Genomic DNA, 23,698 nt, shown 5'->3' on the forward strand with positions numbered 1-23,698 from the left:
TCCTTTGTCATGGGGACTTATCTATACACTGGATTTGAATTTTGCTGTACGATTTTCTATTCACTCTGTATTAAATAGGATTATATCTGTTTTTATTATTATTACTCACAGCAAGGTCAGCACTGTGAAAGATTTTACCAAGGGCATCATAGAGAAAGCCAGTTGGTTTTTACCACACTTATTTTCTCTTCTTTTTGGGAAAATGCGACCACCTTTAATGATACTTCTTGGCCTGTTCCATAAAAACCCACATGCATTCCTTGTGTTATCTTTTCTCTACCATGGTGACCTGGGAAGCTATCTGTAGACCATAGTGGATCCAGAGCCATCAATAAAGTGATATCAGCCCCCAATCAGGAACACCCATTTTAGACTTTAGGTGAGCAAGCAATAAACTGTTTGGGAGTTCATATCAGAGTGCTGGTTTGAGCCCTTGCTGCTCTGCTTATGATCCACATTCTTGCTAATGCACCTGGGAATGAAGTGTAAAATGGCCCAAGTGCCTGGGTCCCTGACATCACTGTGGGAGACAAGGGTGGATTTCCAGGTTCCTGGCTACGTCCTGGCCATAGTGGCCATTTGAGGAGTGAACCAGTGGTTGGAGGATCTCTTTGTCTCTCCCTCTCTCTCTGTTGCTCTGTCTTTCAAATAAGTAAAATCATCATTTTTTTAAAGGAGAATAAAAACAACAAAGAAGTAAAAGAAAGTTCAGGGACATACTTACAACACCAGCCACATCATCTTTCCATGATAGAGTATGTTGTGAGGCCCAGCTTATATAGAGATCTCAGCATAATACTAAAACTTCACCTTTCATGCACAGATCACTGGTTGGAATAGACTTGTAAAGGGGTGATTTCCAATTCTTTGTGACTTTTGCATCACACTTAACTTCTAGTATAACTGGTCTCCTTTACTTAACTGGAGGGTAGTGACCGTGGGGAAAGAGGGAAGGAATAATATTCTCATTTACTCAAGTTGCATCCCAGTCCACTACTCTGTTCATGGAGAATACAACTTCCTGGATATTCTATCATCCCACCTCTCCCCTTTTCTCTCTATTTCTCTCTCTATCTACTCAGCAGATAATTATATAAGGAAAAAAATAATAGAAAGCAATCTATAAATTTGTGTTAGAATTTTGCAAAGGTAATGGTCTCTGTCATGTTACATCCCATAATCCCCTTGGTTCTCATGAAGTAGAACTACTATATGGAGCAGACACCTTTGGGGGTATATGGCTAACCCATAGCCTGCCTACTGAATGTGCTTCCTACCCCGGCCACTTTTTTTCATAACTCATGTTTGTATAGCGTGACATCACTCTCAACCACAGTGCATTGGATCAGCTGGGAAAATGCAATTCTCCTTCTAGGAATTCGGTGTGTAGCTATGGGGATCCCAGTAAGTCTGGACTGTTACGAGGAATGTTGGCATGCAAGCTGCAGTGTCCACGTGCAAGGCGCTACCAGACTTCTGAGAATGATTCAGGTTTATAGATGAATAAAACAGAGCAGAAGAGGGAGAAAGAAAGGAGAGGAAGACAGACAGAAACAGAAATCGAACATGGATGGATAGGACAGAGTGCTTAAGTCACTTGTGTCTTTCCATTTCATGGTTTTAATTTCTTCTCTAGGTCATGATTAGTTTTTGGATTGGCCCAGAATAAGGAGAAAAAAGTAGATATTGATTGCCCCTTCCAAGTTTGCTGGTGCAGTTTTGATAGGTATTAAATGATGGTTCTAATGGTATCCTTCACCTCCCCCCCAACATGCATGTTTCCCTTCTGCTTTACTAATTTTTAATCAAATAATTTCCCACTTATCTGTAACAATCTGGATCAGTGAAGTGTTATCAAATTCTGTTAGACAAAGCTAGTCATCATTGCACCTGTGTTTTCACAGTACTTTCCACATTCCTGAGTTACAACTCCTTGCTTCCACAACTACCATCCAACAGACTGGGAATACTTGTGTGCAGCACTATACTACACTTTTCTTTGAATCTCTAGCATATAAGCAGCATCTGGCACATATTAGATTATTAATGAATGCCTATTATGTGAATGAATCAATGCAACCAATTTAGTTTATATTCTCTCTGTAATGTCTTCAAACACTAAGACATTCCTAAAATGCTGTGGGTACACTCAACCATTCAAAAGGAACCTTTCCCTTCCAAAGAACTATCTGCCTCCTTGCTCTCCATCCACACTAATCTTGAGGCTGGATCTTTCTAGAACACTTGTTACTCTGTAATTAGTACTTTTTTTATATAGGAAGTGACTCAATCCTGCCTGTAGCTAGGATTTAGTAGCAAATGAGGTTTTTTACACTCCAAATATGACTCCTCGAGTGAGTTTATACTTAAAGAAATTATACAGAAAAGTTAATTTGGAGAACTTCAAAGATTACTATGATTTATACCTATTCACAGGAAGTTGCCTACTTTATTGTTCACATTAACAAACAACGTTAGTAATATCATAATACAGTAAACTGATTTAAAGAAAAGTGTGAATTATAATACTAATCACAGATATTATGAATAACAATAAGCCTGAAGAATATTTTCAGAAAAACAGTGAAACAGCTCATCTACCTTATGTCTTGGTAATACCACCTCTTTATCATTTTGGAATCCAGATTTCTGGCCACACTACTCTGAATTCAGGGGGTAGATAACTAACTAAAGCAAGCACATGCAGCCACAGGCTTCTTCTTGCTTCTAGTTTCAAAGAGACTTGAGCTGTTTGCTCACCAGATTTTTAAGTATCTACAGAGGAAAAAAAAGAAGTGAACAAAAACAAAGAGATTTATTTCCTGCATGCATATGCCTGCCTGTCTGTCTCTCTTGTGTATCTATACATGCAAAACTACATGACAAGGTATCCAATTATAGATACACAAGAGTATATCCACGTATGTAGGTTTATGTGTTAAGTCCAAAAGTGCACTTCTGATTTTTGCCTCCAACCTTTCATAAGGTGAAGTTTCATCAACTACATCATGTGACTCTCCAGGAACCTCACTGAACGGGTCTGACTCATCGTCTGGGAATTTTAAATAGGCATGTGCTTCCATGAGAGTTAATACTTAAAAACACACATACACACAAACTGGCAGTGAAAGAGAGAAAGAAAGAAGAAGAAGAAGAAAAAAAAAAAAAACGCAAGTGAAACTTTTGCTTGGCACAAACACTCGGGTCAGACACTGGCCACTCAACATTTCACAGTTAATTACCAGGCAGAATTACCTTTGGAGCAAAGGTGGTGGCTCAGGGCTCAGGGGGCCTGGGCAGTAAATCTACAATTTATAGCATTAAATCAGCCAGCTGGATTAAGCAGTGGAAGGACTGCCCCTGAAATTGTTGACCCTGATTTCCCTCTGAGATATGAAACTTTTCTCAGAACCAAGGGCTGTGTCTGCCCACTAGTGGTCAGATAGCACAGTGAGTACGTGAACCTCCCTTGGAAGACTTTGTGCCAGGTTCTGTTTGGTCTGGTGTGGGCACGGCAATGGTTACCCCATCTGATTTTTAAGTAAGTATTTTGGGATCCATCAACTCAGCTCTATCAGAGAAGTCAGTAAGAATAATGCAGATTTCGCCAACCTCAAGGGAACAACTTAGTTTCAACTTACTTAAAACTTATTATTGATAAGTAAGATGTGCATTAAAAGCTCATATTTCTATTTCAAAGAGATCAGCTGTGTCCATTGTGTCACTAAAAAATAGCAACTTTCTTCTTACCCTTCTCAGATCTTAGAATACTGCATTGGCTTCCGAAACTGCTAAACGCTCCTCCACTGTTAACGGAATGAGCTTGGAAGAGGTTTTGGTTGGAGTTAGCATTTCTCTACTAATTGGTCCCAACGTTTATTTTCATCATTATCTCCATTAGGTCCCTAAACCAAATCTGTCTCCTAGCTATATTCAATTAAGCACTGTTTTTTACAGACTTCATAATTTGTACTCAATATTTTACTTCTTGAAGTATCCCACTTGAAGTATCCACCATATTACCTATATAAATATTACACTTGATTTAAAGCCAAACCTTACATTATCAATAAAGTCTGAGTTTCTAAGGAATAACATGTAGTAATTATGAGGAACTTGTTCTATTCTACTTTCTTTGCCAAATGTACCTCAATTCTTCACCTAGATACATATCTTCTTTGTAGGAATTATGTCATATACAGTTGTCCCTCCACATCCATGCGATCTACTCCTGCAGATTCAACCAACCAAGGGCCAAAAATATGTATTGAACATGTACATATTTTCCTGTAATTATTTTCTAAGCCATTTTGTGTCACCACTATTTAATGGTATTTGATATCATATATAATTTGGACATAATTTAAAGGGGATAAGCATAGATTAAATGCAAATTCTATACCATTTCATGTGAGTCACTTGAACACCCAAGGATTTTGGTTTGTGGCTAGTTTTGGAGCCAATCCCTCATGGATTCCAAGGGATGACAGTGTGCCTCTTAACCCTCATAATGTCTAGAAAAAGTATTTTCCTTGTATTAAGATGTCTATAGATATTTGTTAGAAGTAAAACACAGAAGTCAATGCGTGTTTGAATTTCCAAATCTAGCATAGCTCTGCTGTGGCTGCAGGTAACTGTGTGTATGACTTCTCCCTGGGTTTCGTTTTCTCTGCATCTCCTAAGAACTTTAATCTTGCATTGTGGTAGAAAGCCGCTGGTTGGTGTATTGACCCTTGGTAAAATATAACTTTTCTTTGACCTTTTCTTGAGAATTATAGTGTGCGATATGCAAACTTATTTATCTCATAAATACAGTTGGAAAACTTGAGCACGTTTTAAGGGAAGTTGAGTTACAAGCTCATCCTTCTTATTCTACCACTTTGTCCAGTGGCATTAGGAGCAACTGGTCAAGCTTATTATGGTCATCTGTTTTCCCAAACATTTTTCAAAACATCCTATATAGAAGAAGAGAGTTCTTGCTTTTTACAAGTGGATGATTAATATATCCAAAACATATTCCATTATCAGATCCTGTTGTGGACTATCAATGCCCTCCATACTACTGGAAATAGAGTCCTTAGCATCTTTAAAGATAATCAACTTTAAGAACCAATTCCAAGCCGGCGCCGCGGCTCACTAGGCTAATCCTCCGCCTTGCAGCGCCGGCACACCAGGTTCTAGTTCCCGTCGGGGCACTGGATTCTGTCCCGGTTGCCCCTCTTCCAGGCCAGCTCTCTGCTGTGGCCAGGGAGTGCAGTGGAGGATGGCCCAGGTCCTTGGGCCCTGCACCCCATGGGAGACCAGGAGAAGCACCTGGCTCCTGCCATCAGATCAGTGCGGTGCGCCGGCTACAGCGCGCCAGCCGTGGCGGCCATTGGAGGGTGAACCAGCGGAAAAGGAAGACCTTTCTCTCTGTCTCTCTCACTGTCCACTCTGCCTGTCAAAAAAAAAAAAAAATTCCAGAGACCCCAGTTATTTTAGAACCACTTTTTTATTATTATTTAAAGATTTTTATTTATTTATTTGAGAGATAGAGTTACAGACAGTAAGAGAGAGAGACAGAGAGAAAGGTCTTCCCCCTGCTGGTTCACTCCCCAAATGGCCGCAACGGCCGGAGCTATCCCGATCGGAAGCCAGGAGCCAGGTGTCTCTTCCAGGTCTCCCGTGCAGGTGCAGGGACCCAAGCACCTGGGCCATCCTCCACTGCCTTCCTGGGCCACAGCAGAGAGCTGGCCTGGAAGAGGAGAAACCAGGACTAGAACACGTGCCCACATGGGATCCTGGTGCTGAAGGCAGAGGACTAACCTAGTATGCCACGGTGCCGGCCCCAGAGCCACTCTTGATTCTAAAATCTATCATATAAATCTCTCTGTGTCTGTTATATATCTATCAGCTGCCATCTTGAGAGATTGATTACAAGGAATTAGCATACTCAATTATGTAGACAGAGAATTTCACAATCTGGTATCTGCAAGTGGAGAGCCCAGGAAAGGTGATGGTGTGGTTAGAGTCCAAGTTCAAAGGCCCCAGTGATCCTGTAAGGCCTACTCCAGTGGCAAAAGACTCATGTCCCAGCTCCAGTAGTCTGGCAGAGAGAGTGAACTCTCCCTTCCTTTGCCCTTCTGTTCTGTTAAGTTCCTCAGTGGGTTGGATGAGGCCAACACATACTGGGGTTGGAGAGGGTAGTCTGTTTTACTCAGTTTACATATTGATGTGCTAATCTCAGACAGAAACTCCCTCTTAGACTCACACAAAAAAACATTAAACCGAATCTCCAGGCTCCTTGGGATCTAATCAGCTTGACACATAAAGTTAACTGGCAAAATAACATGATACCTATTATAAATTTTGATAAATTTGACATTGTTTCTTGTAAGTTTTAATTCATAATTTCTCTAAGCACTATAATTTATACCACAGATACTGATTCTGAGAGTGCTTTGTTTTTCCATATTGTCGCTTGATTTCTAAAATAATTTCTTCCTATAGCTTAAGATTAACCTCATTTTTATAATTTTTCAAGACAAGTAACCCATCAGTTTTTCTGTATTTCAACACCTAGTTTAAAGAAAGCTAAAATTCATTACTAACAAAGATATATATTTCAATATCATTTTACCTTACTCACCTTAAAATGATTTGCTCCAACACCATAACAATATAAGATCTTTTTAAAAAAATATTTACTTATTTATTTGAAAGTCAGAGTTACACAGAGAGAGGGGAAGTGGAGAGTGAGAGGGAGAGAGAGAGGTCTTCCATCTGACGGTTCACTCCCCAGTTGGCCGCAATGGCCGGAGCTGTGCGGATCTGAAGCCAGGAGCCAGGAGCTTCTTCCGGGTCTCGAACGTGGGTGCAGGGGCCCAAGGACTTGGGCCGTCTTCTACTGCTTTCCCAGGGCAAAGCAGAGAGCTGGATTGGAAGTGGAGCAGCTGGGTCTCGAACCGGTGCCCATATGGGATGCTGGTGCGCCAGGCCAGGGCGTTAACCTGCTGCGGCACAGCGCCTGCCTCACAATATAAGATCTTGCACAGAAAAGATTCACAAACTGGTTCTTTTAAAATTTTTAACTCTTTTAATTTTAAAATTTTAAAAAAATTATGATGCTTTCTAGTTATTTTCTTATTTTCTACTTGTTTCCCCTCCACACACACCCTTTTTTCTTTCTTTTTCCTTTTTTCCTGTCTTCCTCTTTCCCTTCTCTCCCTCCCTCCCTTCTATTCCTTCTTTTCTTCCCTCTTTTCTCTCAGTTTACTTGGTTTTTCTTTAATTTCTCTACTCAGTTATCTACTTATGTAGATATTCCTTTCTCTTAAAATCAATTCATTCCTTGTTTAGCCATTGTGATCTCCCTAAAATTGAGAATTTCCCAAGTAATCTTGTAAGAGTCAAGGTATTTTGTCAACTTCCTCTGCAACTATACATTCAAGGAATTTCAAAGCTTAAGATTTAAGCCTAGAAAAATAACATTAAACAATTCCCTAAATGTAATATTACTGTTTCAAAATAAACTCAAAAGAAAATATACTAGAAAGGAAAAAGCAATTAATCAAGAGTGGAGTAGTCAAGAATTAAATCATTGTGTTTTTAAAATTACTTTGCCCCAAAATATCATCAGAAGTCATACTTCAACATACAACTGAATATATTTTACAAATGGTATTGGTCAAATAATAGATCATGCAATATGGAGGTGAGATTGTCATTTAACTGAAAATCCATCATTTTGTCATTACAAAGCAGTGTTTTCAAAATATTGTGATTTATTTCCTTATCTTTATTAGAGTGTCCGCTAGAATGATATAGAAAGCTGACTTTTACAAAAATAATTTTCCAAATTATCATTTTTATGTGTCACCTTCTTGATTAGATCAGTTTTATCAAGGCATTGAGAAAACCAAAAGCTCTTGAATTACCATGCAAGTTAGTATTTATTATTTGTTTGTGTGTCATTTGTCACACACCCTTTGAAAGAAGTCAGATATTACTTAGAAGAAAATAGAAACAATGAGATGAAAAAATAATATAAGAAATAGAAAGTATAAAGATTTTCCAGGGGCCAACACTGTGGTGTAGTGGGTAAAGCCGCTGCCTACAATTCGAGCATGCCATATGGGCAATGGTTCAAGTCCCAGCTGCTCCCTTTCTGATTCAGTTCTCTGCTATGGCCTGTGAAAGCAGTAGAAGATGGCCCAAGTCTTTGGACCCCTGTCCTATCTTCTGGTTATAAAAGCATTGATCTCTTCATCAGAGTCCCTCCCTCATGACCTAATCTAATCCCAACAGCCTTACAATGATCTCACATCTAAATTCATTGGGGATTAGGATTTTGATATATGAATTTTGGAGGTTGCAAGCATTCAGAACATAACTTTGTTCCTGGAAGAAAAATTTTCAGCAAATTGAATACAAGTTCAGGTGCATAAAAATAGGGAAATTGCTTAATGTACAGTGATATTGCTTATGTTTATAAAGTACACATTATAATCCTGTGGAAACACCTGTAGTCCGACATTGGCACATGCCACAGATCCATGACTAGTAGGGGGCCTTCTGGTTTCTCTTAGCAAAATGTTTAAATTCACATTTTTAGAATTATTTATTTGAAAGAGTTACGGAGAAAGAGGGAGAGACAGAGAGAAAGAGATCTTCCACCTGCTGGTTCACTTTCCAGTTGGTCACAAAGGCCAGAACAGGGTCAGGTCAAAGCCAGGAGCTTCCTCCAGGCCTCTTGCATGGGTGGCAGGGGCCCGAACACTTGGACTATCCTTGATCTGAAGCAGAGCATCCAGACCATGAACCAACTCCCAAAGGAGTTGCTGGCATTACAGGTGGAAACTTTATTGGCTACAACACAACACTGGGCTTTCCTCCTTTAATTTAAAAAAAATTAATCTTTACTGCTTTGTTCTGGGTAGGAAAATAATATGTGCTCTTTGCAAATGTGTTCAGAAATTGAAGAGAAAGAATGCAGTAAAAATAACCTGTGATATCATCCCTCAAGAAATAAAAACAATTCCAAGGTTAAATACTTCTGATGCACATTTGGGGATATGCATAATGTAAGGATGCATTATTTTTAAAGAAGATATAATAATCCTCAGTTAAAATTAAGTAAGTGCTTTGAGTCATTTTCTTAACATTTCTTCATGCAAGAGCTGATGTGATGGAAGAATACAGAAACATTCAAAACCTAGTGCTGAAATAAAGACAGCATGTTAGAATTTCCCGGGATTGTACACTTGCTTTAGTGAGAGAAAATGAAAACAAAACCTGTTTTGTAACCAATCATTGCTGTAGAAGGAAGGCGGGCGATGTCAGGTGTATTTACAACAGTGTACTTATTTTTAAAGTGCTGTTGACTGTCATTCTCAGGTTGAGGTGTAATGATCAAATTTGCAGGGTTTACTGGACAGATTCCTCAACAGTTGAGAGATCTCAACTCTGCTTATTACTGCAGTTTGCCAATAGCAAGGTGCTTAGTTTATTTCAATTAGGCCCCCAACATTGAAAGTTTTCTCAGCGAAAGATGCTTGCACACACACCTGCTCAAGCAATGCAGCTGGCTCAGAGCCCGTTGTTTTACCTCAGATGATCTTGCCACTCCTTAGAATGTGAGTACCTTTATCTCAGACAGACTACAGTTGGCTTCAGATACAGGAATGAGACACCTTTTGAAACAATACTATCTAATTGCAAGTGTCTCGAATGTCTTTTTTCTAGGCAGCCTCTATTACAATATCTATTTTTACATATACTTTATTTTTTCCACCTTCAAGCTCATTAAGGGTTGGAAGCATTTTTAAAATAAAATTATGCCTTTTGTTTTTCATGTTTCAAGTAATTTAGCCAATTTATCTTAAGAAAATCCATAGGAAAAAAAACTGAAAGTTAAGTCACAATTGAGAACACATATATTTTCTTCTTAAAGCTGATTTTACAGGGAAATGAAGCAATGATTGATGGTGTCCTGAATAATAAAATATACAGAATTTTTCAGAATATACCCGCCCACACACACATGGCTTCTTTTAAACTAAAATTTCAAAGTTGACTTACGTCTTCCTCACTTCCTTTTTGAGTAGATAGTAGCATGCTGAAATCACAAACCATCAGTATTTATTGGAAGCTCTGGTTTGAGAGGATAAACTTTGGAAGAGAATACGGGATAGACTTCAGAATGGGCTTCCATTAGCAGTCTCCAGTCCTGGTCCTGTTCTTTCTTTATTGTTTTCGATTTGACATCCTTGGTTCTCATTATTTCTCATTTTCTTTCTAGAGCATCAACTCCCTATGTCTTCCAAATTGACTTCTCCTTACAGCCTATCTCCTTATAAAGCTTAAATCTTTTTTTTTAAATGTTGGTGCTTTGTTATGCAAGTAACACATGAATAAGCTATCACCGTGAAGGATTCAAAAATATACAACCATGTCGAATAAATTGTACAAGTCATCACTAACCACATGCCTAAGGGGAGGCTCTCTGTGTTTTTATAAAATTCATTTTCATAAAGATGTATCACTTTAAAAGTAAATGAAGACATAGCATATGCATTGTTTGATGGCATTTTTTCAATTAACTGTAAGTTCTGGAGCTTGTTTCTGGGCCTATTTCTTTCAATTTGTTGTATTCCAGTTCATTATATTTAATACATCATGTTTTACTTAAAACTCTGCTATTGATGTGTATTTAGGTCTCCAATTTTTTGTTTGTTTAAATAATACACAGCAAACATCTATGTATGTATATCATTGTTTGGGATTGTTTTCTCAGAATCAAATTCTGAATCAAAACATGTGAATGTAAATTTTCATTGCTGCTGGTAAGTCACTCTCAAATTATTTTGTAAGTCCATCTCCATTGTATGGCAGTGGATATTTTTTAAAGCTTAACCTAAGCTAAAGATTATTGGTGGTATCGGTCATGATGCAATCAAATAGTAGAAAGTGTGGCCATTGCTTAAAAAAAATACAAGGAATTGAATAAACAGGTTTTGGAGGATGAAAAATCAAAAAACAAATATATAGTGTTAATGACTGCAGGAAAAGTTACCAGCCCTTTTAAATTTGCTATTTATTTCCATTTTTATTTGAAAGGCACACAAACAGAAAATGAAAGACAGAGATGGAGACAGACAGAGATCTTCCATCTCCTGGTTCACTCCCCAAATGCCCACAACTGAAGCAAGGAACTCAGAACGCAATTGTGTCTCCCATGTAGATCCCAAGAACTCAAGCACTCAATTGTCACCTTCTTCCTCTCAGTGTGGATCAACAGAAAGCTTGAATTGGAAGAGGAACCAGGACTTGAATCTGTGCACTCCAACTTGGGATGTTGGTGGCCCTAAAGATGTCTTAAACTCTGCACCAAATGGCTGCTACTGTTAGCCATTTTTAATTGTAGGGAAATGAAGGTAAGGTTGAGGTTATTATCATCTTATATCTTGGAGTATGGATGCTACAGAAGTGATACATGTATTAATAAAAAAAGGAAACTTTTTCACAGGGAACAGGAGGAAAAAAAAAGAGGATGACACCTAAATGTTGAGTTGTTAAAAATTAGAAATTGGAACCAACTGCTCTACTGAAACCAACTATTGTTTCCACGGAGAATGATAGAGCAATGATGAAAAAGATAATGAGGAGACAGGGGATGGAATGCACTGACTTGGAAGTTAAGATAGGGGCCGGTGCTGTAGTGTAGCAGGTAAAGCCACTGCCTGTAGTGCCAGCATCCCATATGGGCACTGGTTCGCGTCCCAGCTGCTCCACTTCTGATCAAGCTCTCTACTGTGGCATCAGAAAGCAGTAGAAGATGGCCCAAGTGCTTGGGCCCCTGTACCTGCTTGGGAGACCCAGAGGAAACACCTGGCTCCTGGCTCCTGGCTTTGGATTGGCCCGACTCTGGCTATTGTGGCCAACTGGGGAGTGAACCAGCAGATGGAAAACCTCTCTCTCTCTCTCTCTCTCTCTCTCTCTCTCTGCCTCTCCTTCTCTGTGTAATTCTCACTTTCTAATAAATAAATAAATAAATAAATCTGTTTAAAAAAAGTTAAACCCTGCAAGATATAGGTACCGGCAAAGACTTCTTGGTAAAGACCCAGGAAGCACAGGTAGTCAATGCCAAAATTAACATTTGGAATAGCAGCAAATTGAGAAGTTTCTGTACTGCAAAAGAAACAGTCAGGAGAGTGAAGAGGCAACTGACAGAATGTGAAAAAATATTTGCAAACTATGCAACAGATAAAGGGTTAATAACCAGAATCTACAAAGAGATCAAGAAACTCCACAACAACAAAACAAACAACCCACTTAAGAGATGGGCCAAGGACCTCAATAGACATTTTTCAAAAGAGGAAATCCAGATGGCCAACAGGCACATGAAAAAATGTTCAAGGTCGCTAGCAATCAGGGAAATGCAAATCAAAACCACAATGAGGTTTCACCTCACCCCAGTTAGAATGGCTCACATACAGAAATCTACCAACAACAGATGCTGGCGAGGATGTGGGGAAAAAGGGACACTAACCCACTGTTGGTGGGAATGCAAACTGGTCAAGCCACTATGGAAGTCAGTCTGGAGATTCCTCAGAAACAATGCCATCTCACTAGTCAAAGTGATCAATTTTAGTTCACAATTGATCATACTGATAGGTCTAAGAGTCAAAGGGATCACAAAAACAAAACTAGTGTCTGCTATTACTAACTGATAGAATTAAAAAGGAGAGAACTATCCAACATGGGAAGCGGGATACACAGCAGACTCAAAGAATGGCAGATGTTCCAAACAGCACTCTGGCCTCAGAATCAGCCCTTAAGGTATTTGGATCTGGCTAAAAAAAGCCCATGAGAGTATTTTAGGCATGGAAAGCCAAGACACTCTGGAAAAAAAAAAAAAACAAAACAAACAAACAAACAAAAAAAACACCTAAATGAAAGATCTCTGTGAGATCCCAGTGGAAAGAACAGGTCTTCAAAGAAGGAGGTACCTTTCTCTGAAGGGAGGAGGGAACTTCCACTTTGACTATGACCCTGTCTGAATAAGATCAAGGTCGGCAAACTCAAAAGGCTTCCATAGCCTTGGCAGCTCATGACAAGAGCCTAGGGACATTACTGACACTATAAACAAGAGTGTCAAATTGTTAAGTCAACAACAGGAGTCACTGTGTACTTACTCCTCTTGTAGGATCTCTGCCCTTAATGTGTTGTCCAATGTGAATTAATGCTATAACTAGTACTCAAACAGTATTTTACACTTTATGTTCTGTGTGGGTGCAAACTGTTGAAATCTTTACTTAATATATGTTAAATTGATCTTCTGTATATAAAGATAATTGAAAATGAATCTTGATGTGAATGGAATGGGAGAGGGAGCGGGAGATGGGAGTGTTGCGGGTAGGAGGGAAGTTATGGGGGGAAAAGCCATTGTAATCCATAAGCTGTACTTTGGAAATTTATATTTACTAAAACAAAGTTAAAGAAAAGAAAACCAAAGCAATAGAGTCAACCAAAACTTAAAAAAAATGATTCACAAAAATGTTCCTGTGATAAAAACAATCTAAAAATATATACTTGATTGTATATTATGTGCTTTGGAAAATGGATCCAAAAAAGCTGATACTGAGATATGCATTCCTAAAAATTATTGATGCTAAAGGAAAAATAAAAGAAAAATTAGCATTTACATAAAATGAAGACTTAGTAACTTGTAAAACCAAGCCAAATCACATTGTAATCATGCTTTATACCATATGTCCAAATAATAAAAATTTAAGACACTCAAGAAAAATAATATAGCTAGGATTTTTTAAAAGATTTTATTTATTTGTTTGAGAGGTAGAGTCACAGACAGAGAGAGGGAGAGAGTGAGAGAGGAAGAGAGAGAGAGAGAGGTCATTCATCTGGTTGGTTCAGTCCCAAGATGCCTGCAACAACTGGTGCTGAGCGGACCCAAAGCCAGGAGCCAGGAGTTCTTCTGAGTCTCCCACCTGAGTGCAGGGGCCCAAGGACTTGGCCCGTCTTCTACTGCTTTCCCAGGCCATAGCAAAAAGCTGGATCAGAAGAGCAGCCGAGACTCAAATTGGTGCCCATACGGGAGTACAGCACTGCAGGCAGGGTCAGCCCACTAAGCCCTAGTGCCTGCCCCAGTTAATACTTTATATCCCTTCAAAGTATGCTTTAAACTATTACTCAGAGACCTTGTTTCCTTGTGCATTACTCAGGGTTCTCCTGAGATAACCAAGGGAGACGGAGGTGTCAATCAGCCCAGATCCACGGAGGGGCTGGTAGCGTGGGTCCCAGGTGATTCTACAGGCCTGAGGACTCCGGGTGGAGTGATGATGGGGCTGTGTGTGTGGCATCCCACTGCTGTAATCCTGGAGTCCAGCGAACTCCAATATCACCAAACAGGAGAGTATGGATATTTCACTTCAAAAAGAGAGAATTCTCCCTTCCCTGGCCCCATTTGCTATATATGGGTCCTCAAAAGTCTGGATGGTGCCTGTCCACGTTTTTGAATGTTGATCTTCTCTAATCAATTAATCAAATACTAATGTCTTCACAAAATCCCCCCACAATACCCAGAAGTAGTGCTTTGCCAGTTATCTGGGCACCCTTTGGTGCAACCATATTGACATCAAATGGACACAATAGCTAGCCATCACCTCTTCCTTAGGAATCTCCAGGAAGAAACTTCAGAAACAAAAATGATTTGAGAGGCATCAGTCAAAGGACTGGTGGGTGTTCAAACGCCATATCATTTGTGTGTTTTTAAATTTTATTTATTTGTTTCAGAAGCAAGCAGAGAGGGAGAGAGAGAGAGAGAGAGAGAGAGAGAGAGAGAAACACACTCCCATCAGCTAGTTCACCCCCCCAAATGCCTCTAATGGCTACGGTTGGACCAGGGTTGAAATGGGGAGCCAGGAACTCAACCCAAGTCTCCCATATGAGTAGCAGAGACCCAATAACTGGAGCCGTCACCCTGTCTCCCAGGGTCTGCACTGGTAGGCAGCTGGAATCAGGAGCTGAGCTGGGAATTGAGCCTGGGAGATGCAGGCATCTCTACTCCTAGGCTAAGTGTCTGCTCCAAATGCCACATAGCTTGAGGAGACAAAAGAAAAAGAGAAGTTCTTGAAAACAAACCTCAAAATCAGATTAAGTTTAAATATGCAATAACTAGATTAATGATTGAATTTTCATCAGTACTCATAGATGCCAGAAATGATGCAAAAATGTATTGAATGTATTTACAAGGCAGTAACAGCCAACTGTGAATTCTATCCCCATGGAAAATACAATAATAAAAATAAAAACATTTTTAGACAAGCAAAACCCAAGAGAGTTTGCCCCTAAAATAGGCTAACTAAAGGAACTTAACAAAGGCAGAAGAAAATGACTCCAGTAGGTTGTTCTGAGATATAAGAAGGAATGAAGGCCAAAGAAGTGTGTGTGGGTAAATCCAAATGCAAAAACATTCAAAGCATTTATGGGAAATGTGTATTATGAAAAATTATGTGTGAACTTCAAAATGTTGTTGCACCAAAATAACACTTGCCTTTCATTTCATGTCTTCCAAAAGACTCATTTATTGTATACAAAATACAGAGTTAGAAAGAGAGAGAACTCTACCATTTGCTGGTTCATTTCCCAAATACCTGCAACACCCCTTGCTAGGCTAAGCCAGGCCAAAGCCAGGAACTAGAAACTTCATTGAGGTTTCCCATGTGGGTGATGGGTGCCCAGGTACTTGAGCCATCTGCTTCCCCACAAGATGCATTAGCCAGACTTGAACTGGCATTTTAACATGGGATACAGGGGTCCTAAGCAATGCATTAGCCTACTGTGCCACAGTGCCAGCCCTTGAAGGTCAAGGTTTAATTCCATTATTCCACCAAAATTGTGACATACTCCTATATGACAGAACAGTAATTTTATAATGCAAACATATTATCTTGGGTGAGGCTAAAGCTATCTCCAAATAATGCTAAAATGCTGGGAGAAAGCAGCCACTCTGTCAGGCCAGTGTAAGGAGAGAGAGACACAAGTTCGTGGAAGGAGTAGAGCATTTCAGTGTTGATAGGCAGTGGTTCACAGGTCTTTCTTTGCACAATCTGTGTTCTATATATTTTATAAGTTTCTTTTATGTGTCACTTTTGGTATTAATAAAAACAAATTAGAAAGTAAACGTGCTTCTCAATGACTTGTTCAGATCAAGTAAGATATTCTTTAGAACTCATACTGAAGGAGGTATTTTTTCCTCAATCTGTTGTTTTCAGCCGTGATATACAAATATAAAAGTATGATCCCTACCCCGCCAAAGATGCTGATGTGTTTCATGCTGTTCAAATCACATGTAATAAAGAAAAAAATTATCTTCCTTTTCCTCTGGAGTTTGCACTTACAATAAACTAAACTCAGAATGATATGGAGTATTACTACTTTCTTTATTTGCAATGTGATTTCCCCAGCTTATAGCTATCCTTTTCTTTTCTACATATTAAGATAATCACAACCATTAGTATCACATTGTGGGAGAAGCTGTCACTACCCCAGTTTCATATGAGCCTTTTCCTGGAACCTCAAGTGACAAAAGGCACAAGTTTGTCCTCAGAGAGCATTGATGTATTCATCTCCTACGCCCGTGGAGGGTACGCCTAGGGAGGAGCTGAGACAATGGAAGGAAGTACGTGGAAGATTTAAATGTAAGTGAACGTTAATCATGAAAAACACTGATTAAAGTGTGGTGATATAAAAGTTAATCTAGCTACTATGCAATTAAGTCGAAATTACAACCATATACTGTATGTGTAATCACATCCTAAGAAACATACTACGTTTTGAAAAATGAAAACGCTTCAACAGGATGTTTATGGGTGTATGCTGACAGATAGCTATACCAATTTGATAATTAACCTTTTAAGTTTACTTCATGTTTTGTGTTTCTAATGAATTTCTACCTAATTTTTGATACATTCTATATCAGGTTAAGTGCCAATTAAATGCTGTGCAAACTCTAAGAATGAAGAAAATTTAAACCTCAAAAACCATGAGACTTGATCATTAGATTTTTCAATAGAAATTAAGAATATCACTCTCTCACTAACAACCTAATAAGTTATCTTTGAATAAAGTTACTAAAAGGCAACATGTGATCTGCTGCGATGACCTCATGAATTCAAGTGATCATGATGACCATCGCGATGATAGTTTCTGATTGTATAGTCATTTTTGAAAGGTTTTTTTTTTTTTCAGGTGAATTCCACAAAACCCCCCTCGCAATCTCTGGAACTTTCCATCAGATGGGTTTAGTTACTCACTCATCTGTACAGGAACATGGTAAATCCCATAGTTGAAATCTTATCCCAGAACACTAAGGAACACAGGGTGGCAGAAGGCACACCAGACCAGAAATCAGAAGACACAGAAAGAAACACGGAGCAAGTTGCTATTTTATCCCAACCCTCAATTTCTCTGTTAATATAATGAAGATGGAAGTGTTCACCTGCAAGAGTGGGCGGTAGAATTTAAATAAATGTGCCTGACATAGCAGACAGCAATTACAACAATACCAACAACCAACCTGAGCCCCAGTGTAGCCCAAGATCCTGAACACGTGAGCTCATTTAATTCTCACAACAGTACAATGGTTGATAATTTTTCCCTCCTTACAGATGAGACATCTTAGGCATAGAGGGTTGAAGGAACTCACCAAACATCAAACAAGCAGTAACTGTGAAACACACAGGCAGTCGGACTCCAGAACTCGTGCTCTTAAACATTATGCAACACAGCTCAGTAAAAATCAAAAGTAGATTTGCAATGAATTCTCCACTACTCCTCTGTGCTGTGTGCCTGCACTCTTAAGCCTACAGAATCATAACAGTGAATGTTGCATGCCCTGTGCCTTTATCACACTACTGGGTATATAGTTCAAAATACATTAGAGGAAAAATTTGAGCATTAACACATTGTAAGTGAATTTTAATTTTTGGTATATGACACATGCAGTAGTCACCTCTTATCCATGAAGGATAAATTGCAAGATCCTAATAGATTCCTGAGGGCCGGCACTGTGGCACAGTGGGTTAAAGCCCTGGCCTGAAGTGCTGACATCTCATATGGGTGCCAGTTTGAGTACCGGCTGTTCCTCTTCTGATCCAACTCTCTGCTGAAGCCTGGGAAAGCAGTAGAAGAAGACCCAATTGCTTGGGCTTTTGGACCTGTGTAGGAGCTCCTGGCTTCGGATCCACTCAGTTCCGGCAGTTACGGCCATCTGGGGAGTGAACCAGCAGATGAAAGACCTCTCTCTCTCTCTTTTTCTGTCTTTCCTTCTCTCTTTTTGTAACTCTGACTTTCAAATAAATAAATAAATAAATCTTTAAAAAAATAGATTCCTACGACCTGACACCATCAAATTATTAGAGAACATTGGAGAAACCCTGCAAGATATTGGCACCGGCAAAGACTTCCTGGAAAACACCCTAGAGGCGCAGGCAGTCAAAGCAAAAATTAACTATTGGGATTGCATCAAATTGAGAAGTTTCTGTACTGCAGAAGAGACAGTCAGACGAGTGAAGAGACAACAGACAGAATGGGAATAATATTTGCAAACTATGCTACAGATAAAGGGTTATTAATCAGAATCTACAAAGAGATCAAGAAACTCCACAACAACAAACCAAACAACCCACTTAAGAGATGGGCCAAGGACCTCAATAGACATTTTTCAAAAGAGGAAATCCAAATGGCCAACAGACACAAGAAAAAATGTTCATGATCACTAGCAATCAGGGAAATGCAAATCAAAACCACAATGAGGTTCCACCTCACCCCAGTGAGAATGGCTCACATTCAGAAATCTACCAACAACAGATGCTGGCGAGGATGTGGGGAAAAAGGGACACTAACTCACTGTTGGTGGGAATGCAGACTGGTAAAGCCATTGTGGAAGTCAGTCTGGAGATTCCTCAGAAACCTGAAAATAACCCTACCATACAACCCAGCCATCCCACTCCTTGGAATTTACCCAAAGGAAATTAAATTGGCAAACAAAAAAGCTGTCTGCACCTTAATGTTTATTGCAATTCAATTCACAATAGCTAAGACCTGAAATCAACCCAAATGCCCATCAACAGTAGACTGGATAAAGAAATTATGGGACATGTACTCTATAGAATACTATACAGCAGTCAAAAACAATGAAATCCGGTCATTTGCAACAAAATGGAGGAATCTGGAACACATCATGCTGAGTGAAATAAGGCAGTCCCAAAGGGACAAATATCATATGTTCTCCCTGATCGGCGACAATTAACTGAGCACCAAAAAGGAAACCTGCTGAAGGGAAATGGAAACTATGAGAAACAGTGACTTGATTGGCCCTTGTCCTGAGTGTTGATGTACAACTTAATACTTTATCCCTTTTAGTATTTTTTTGTTCTAGTTAATACTATTGGTTGAACTCTATAATTAACACACAATTATTCTTAGTTGTTTAAATTTAACTGAAAAGTGATCCCTGTTAAATATAAGAGTGGGAATAAGAGAAGGAGGAGATGTACAATTTGGGACATGCTCAATCGGACTTGCCCCAGATGGTGGAGGTAGAAACGTGCTAGGAGATTCCAATACAATCCCATCAAGGTTGCATGTACCAATGCCATCTCCTAGTCCAAATGATCAATTTCAGTTCACAATTGATCACACTGATAGGTCTAAGAGTCAAAGGGATCACATAAACAAGACTAGTGTCTGCTAATACTAACTGATAGAATTAAAAAGGGAGAGAACGATCCAACATGGGAAGTGGGATACATAGCAGACTCATAGAATGGCAGATGTCCTAAACAGCACTCTGGTCTCAGAATCAGCCCTTAAGGCATTCAGATCTGGGCGAAGAGCCCGTGAGAGTATTTTAGACATGGAAAGCCAAGACACTCTGGAAAAAAAAAAAAAAAAAAGAAGAAGAAGACCTAAATGAAAGATCTCTGCGATTGAGATCCCTGTGGAAAGAACAGGGCCATCAAAGAGGGAGTTACCTTTCTCTGAAGGGAGGAGAGAACTTCCACTTTGACTATGACCCTGTCTGAGGTCGGTGAACTCAAAAGGCTTCCATAGCCTTGGCAACTCATGACAAGAGCCTAGGGAGATTGCTGATGCCATAAACAAGAGTGTCAAATTGTTAAGTCAACAACAGGAGTCACTGTGTACTTACGTCTCATGTGGGATCTGTCTTTAATGTGTTGTCCAATGTGAATTAACGCTATAACTAGTACTCAAACAGTATTTTATACTTTATGTTCTGTGTGGGTACAAACTGATGAAATCTTTACTTAATATATGCTAAATTGATCTTCTGTATATAAAGATAATTGAAAATGAATCTTGATGTGAATGGAATGGGAGAGGGAGTGGGAGATGGGAGGGTTGGGGGTAGGAGGGAAGTTATGGGGGGAAAAGCTATTGTAATCCATAAGCTGTACTTTGGAAATTTATATTTACTAAATAAAAGTTAAAAAAAAAATAGATTCCTGAAACCATAGAAAATACAGAACCCAATATTAATGTATATATATATGTATATATGTATATATACACATATATAATCAACATACTATTATACACATTTATAGTTCATAGTGTGGTAATTTGTTATATGTACACAATGTGTAATTGGCATTTCTCTGTTCATAAACTTTTATTATTTCTTTGTATTGGGAAGCTTTGATTTCCTCTTCTCTAGTACTTGTCACCTGACTGCAATGTTGAACAATAGAACGTATTCCCTCTGTATAGTAGGTACCTGTTACTCAATCTGCTTTTAACTCTTTTCCTCCTACCCTTCCAAGCCTCTAGTGATCACTGTTCTAGTCTCTCCTTTAGCGAAATCAACACTTTTAGCTTTCACATGAGTGAAAAAATGAACTATTTGTCTTCCTGTGTCTGTTTTTTTCAGTTAACATAGTGTTCTTAAAATCCGGTCCATGTTGTCATAAGTGACAGCAGTGGAACTTGTTTTAATAGCTGAATAATACTTCATTCACTCTATACATCACATTTTCTTTATCCATTCATCTGTCAATGGACACATAAGTTAACTGCCTGTCTTGGATATTTGGAATAGTGCTGCAACAAACATGGGAGGTCAGAAATCTGATATACTGATTTCATATCCTTTGTTTATACACTCAGTAGTGTCATAATTGCATGACATATTAGTTCTTTGTTGGGGGACTTCCACACTGTTTTTCATAATAGTTCTCCTAGTTTATACCCTCACTGATAATGTATAAGAAGTCCCTTTTCTCCACATTTGTTATTTTTCATCCTTTTTTATTACAGGCATTCTAACTGGGGTAAGAAGATATCTCGTGGTGGTTTTGATTTGCATTTCCTTCAGAATTAAGGATGTTGAGCAGTAATTCCCATATTTATTGTCCCTTTGTACGTATTCTTTTCAGAAATGTCTATTCAGATCATTTGTCCATTTTTCAATTAGATTATCTGTTTTTTTTTCTTTTTCTTTCTTTCTCTTTTTCTGTCAAGTATTTTAGTTTCTGGTATATGCTGTATATTAATCCCTTGTTGAATGTGTAGCTTCAAAGTACCTTTGCCATTCTTCATGTTGTCAACCCTAATGATAGTTTCCCTTGCTGTGCAGAGAATTTTGGTTTTATATAATCCCATCTATCAATTTTTGCTTTTGTTGCCTGTGCTTTTGAAATCTTATCCAAAAAAGCCATCGCTGTATTAATGTCTTGAAGTGTTTCTGCTGTGTTTTATTCTTGTTTCATGGTTTCAATTCTAACATTTAAGTCTTTCACTCATTTTGAATTGATTTTGTGGTGAGATATATGAGGTTTTAGTTTCATTCCTCTGCATATGGATATTCCGTTTTCCTGGCACCAGTTACTGTTTGGAGTGCCTACATATCCATCTCTTGATTTACACTTTTCTTCCATATAAGCTGTAATTTCCTCTACAGAGCAGGAGAGCAGTTGTCTGATCTTCCCATAGGCATTGCTTCTATATTTAAATAGAAATAATTTACCTTGTTCTATTTTTCTTGCTATTCTTAGAGCAAACATATTTATCCCAAATGGTCAAGTAATTCATGTGAATAAAAGGAAAATACTTGACCTCATTTTAAATTTGGGCATTGAATTCCATATGGTCATATTTATTGCTGTGGGAGGTTTTGCCCTAGAACTTTTTGAGAAAAAAAACGTTTATCAGGGTCCTGGTTTGTCATCAATTTTCATGAGAATCATGCTTTCTGTTCTGAAAAGTTTGGCTTGCTTTAAACCAAAAATTTGGTGTACTATATATATTTTTATTTTTATGGATTATCTAGGATTATTGGCTCGTGTGTATTTTTAGGATTAAACATACATTTCTCTCATTTGAATAACATTGAGTTATAGCATGAGAAACATATCAATTTAAAGAGATTTAAATTGATTTAAATCTTCTATTTTCTTGTTCTTTTGCTTCTGCCATCCAAATCTTTTCTTATAAAAGAAAAGAAAACTTAATTATTTAGTTTTCAATGATCAGAAAGTATTGTAAGACATTTATTTCTTCTATAGCCAGATTATGTCCAATAATTCAATTAACCTAAAATGAGCTAAAGCAAAGACTTATCTTAATGACCACAACTCAACCTTGATCTAGAATATTCTTGACCAGCATCAGAAAAAAGTTATAGAAAGAACTACACTGCCCAAGGGGGGGAAAAAGAATCTTCACAGAAATGATCTTAAGTCGCTTTCTTAGAAAGTTTTTAATAAAGTTCCATTTATATTTTATTACATCAGTTGGATTAAGTTGCTGGAGGAGATGGTAGGATAAAGAGCTACTTTAGATCATCTCATATTGTCCATACTTGGACTTATATCACACACATATATGTATAAATCTATATATTTCTTGAGATGAAAGGTCAAATTATGCTGTATTAAGTAAAACTATGACCCGATTGTTTTTTTTTTTTTAGAAATTGAACTGATAATTTTGACTTGCTTGACTGGATATATATAATATCAGGCTAAAAGAAAAAGGACAATTAAAGACATCCTTTATGCATAATGATTGATGTTATTGTCATAGATTTTGTTTCCCCAGAGGATCCTCCTTGCAGTAAGAACCACAGAACCATATCCTCTGTTACCTCACAAACATGATCTACCTCCTTCCTATGTCCTTTACTAGATGAATGAGCTTAGCTCACCTACAGAAACTGTAGATTTACTTTTTTTTTTTCTTTTCTTAAGATTTAGTATTTATCTGAAAGGCAGAGTTACAGAGAAGCAGAGGTAGAGAGAGAGAGAGCCTCTTCCAGTCCCCCCACGTGGGTGCAGGGGCCCAAGGACTTGAGCCATCTTCTACTGCTTTCCCAGGCCATAGCAGAGAGCTGGATCAGAAGTGGAGCAGCCAGAACTCAAACTGGCACCCATATGGGATGCCGGCACTGCAGGCAAAGGCTCCACCTGCTATGCCACAGATCCAACCCCTGTAGATTTACTCTTGAAAAAGGACAAATAACATTAGCCTCAAATGGGTTTGAAATTATTGAACAAAGAAAAACTACTTATGGGAAAAGTGTTCTATAATTGCTGCATATTTTATTCACTAAATGTTTGTAGTGATAGATAGAATTGGAAATTCTTTCAGTGAACTCCCCAGTGTTCCTAAATGCTTT

This window comes from Oryctolagus cuniculus, chromosome 5, assembly GCF_964237555.1.
Source record: "Oryctolagus cuniculus chromosome 5, mOryCun1.1, whole genome shotgun sequence".
Classification (NCBI taxonomy): domain Eukaryota; kingdom Metazoa; phylum Chordata; class Mammalia; order Lagomorpha; family Leporidae; genus Oryctolagus; species Oryctolagus cuniculus.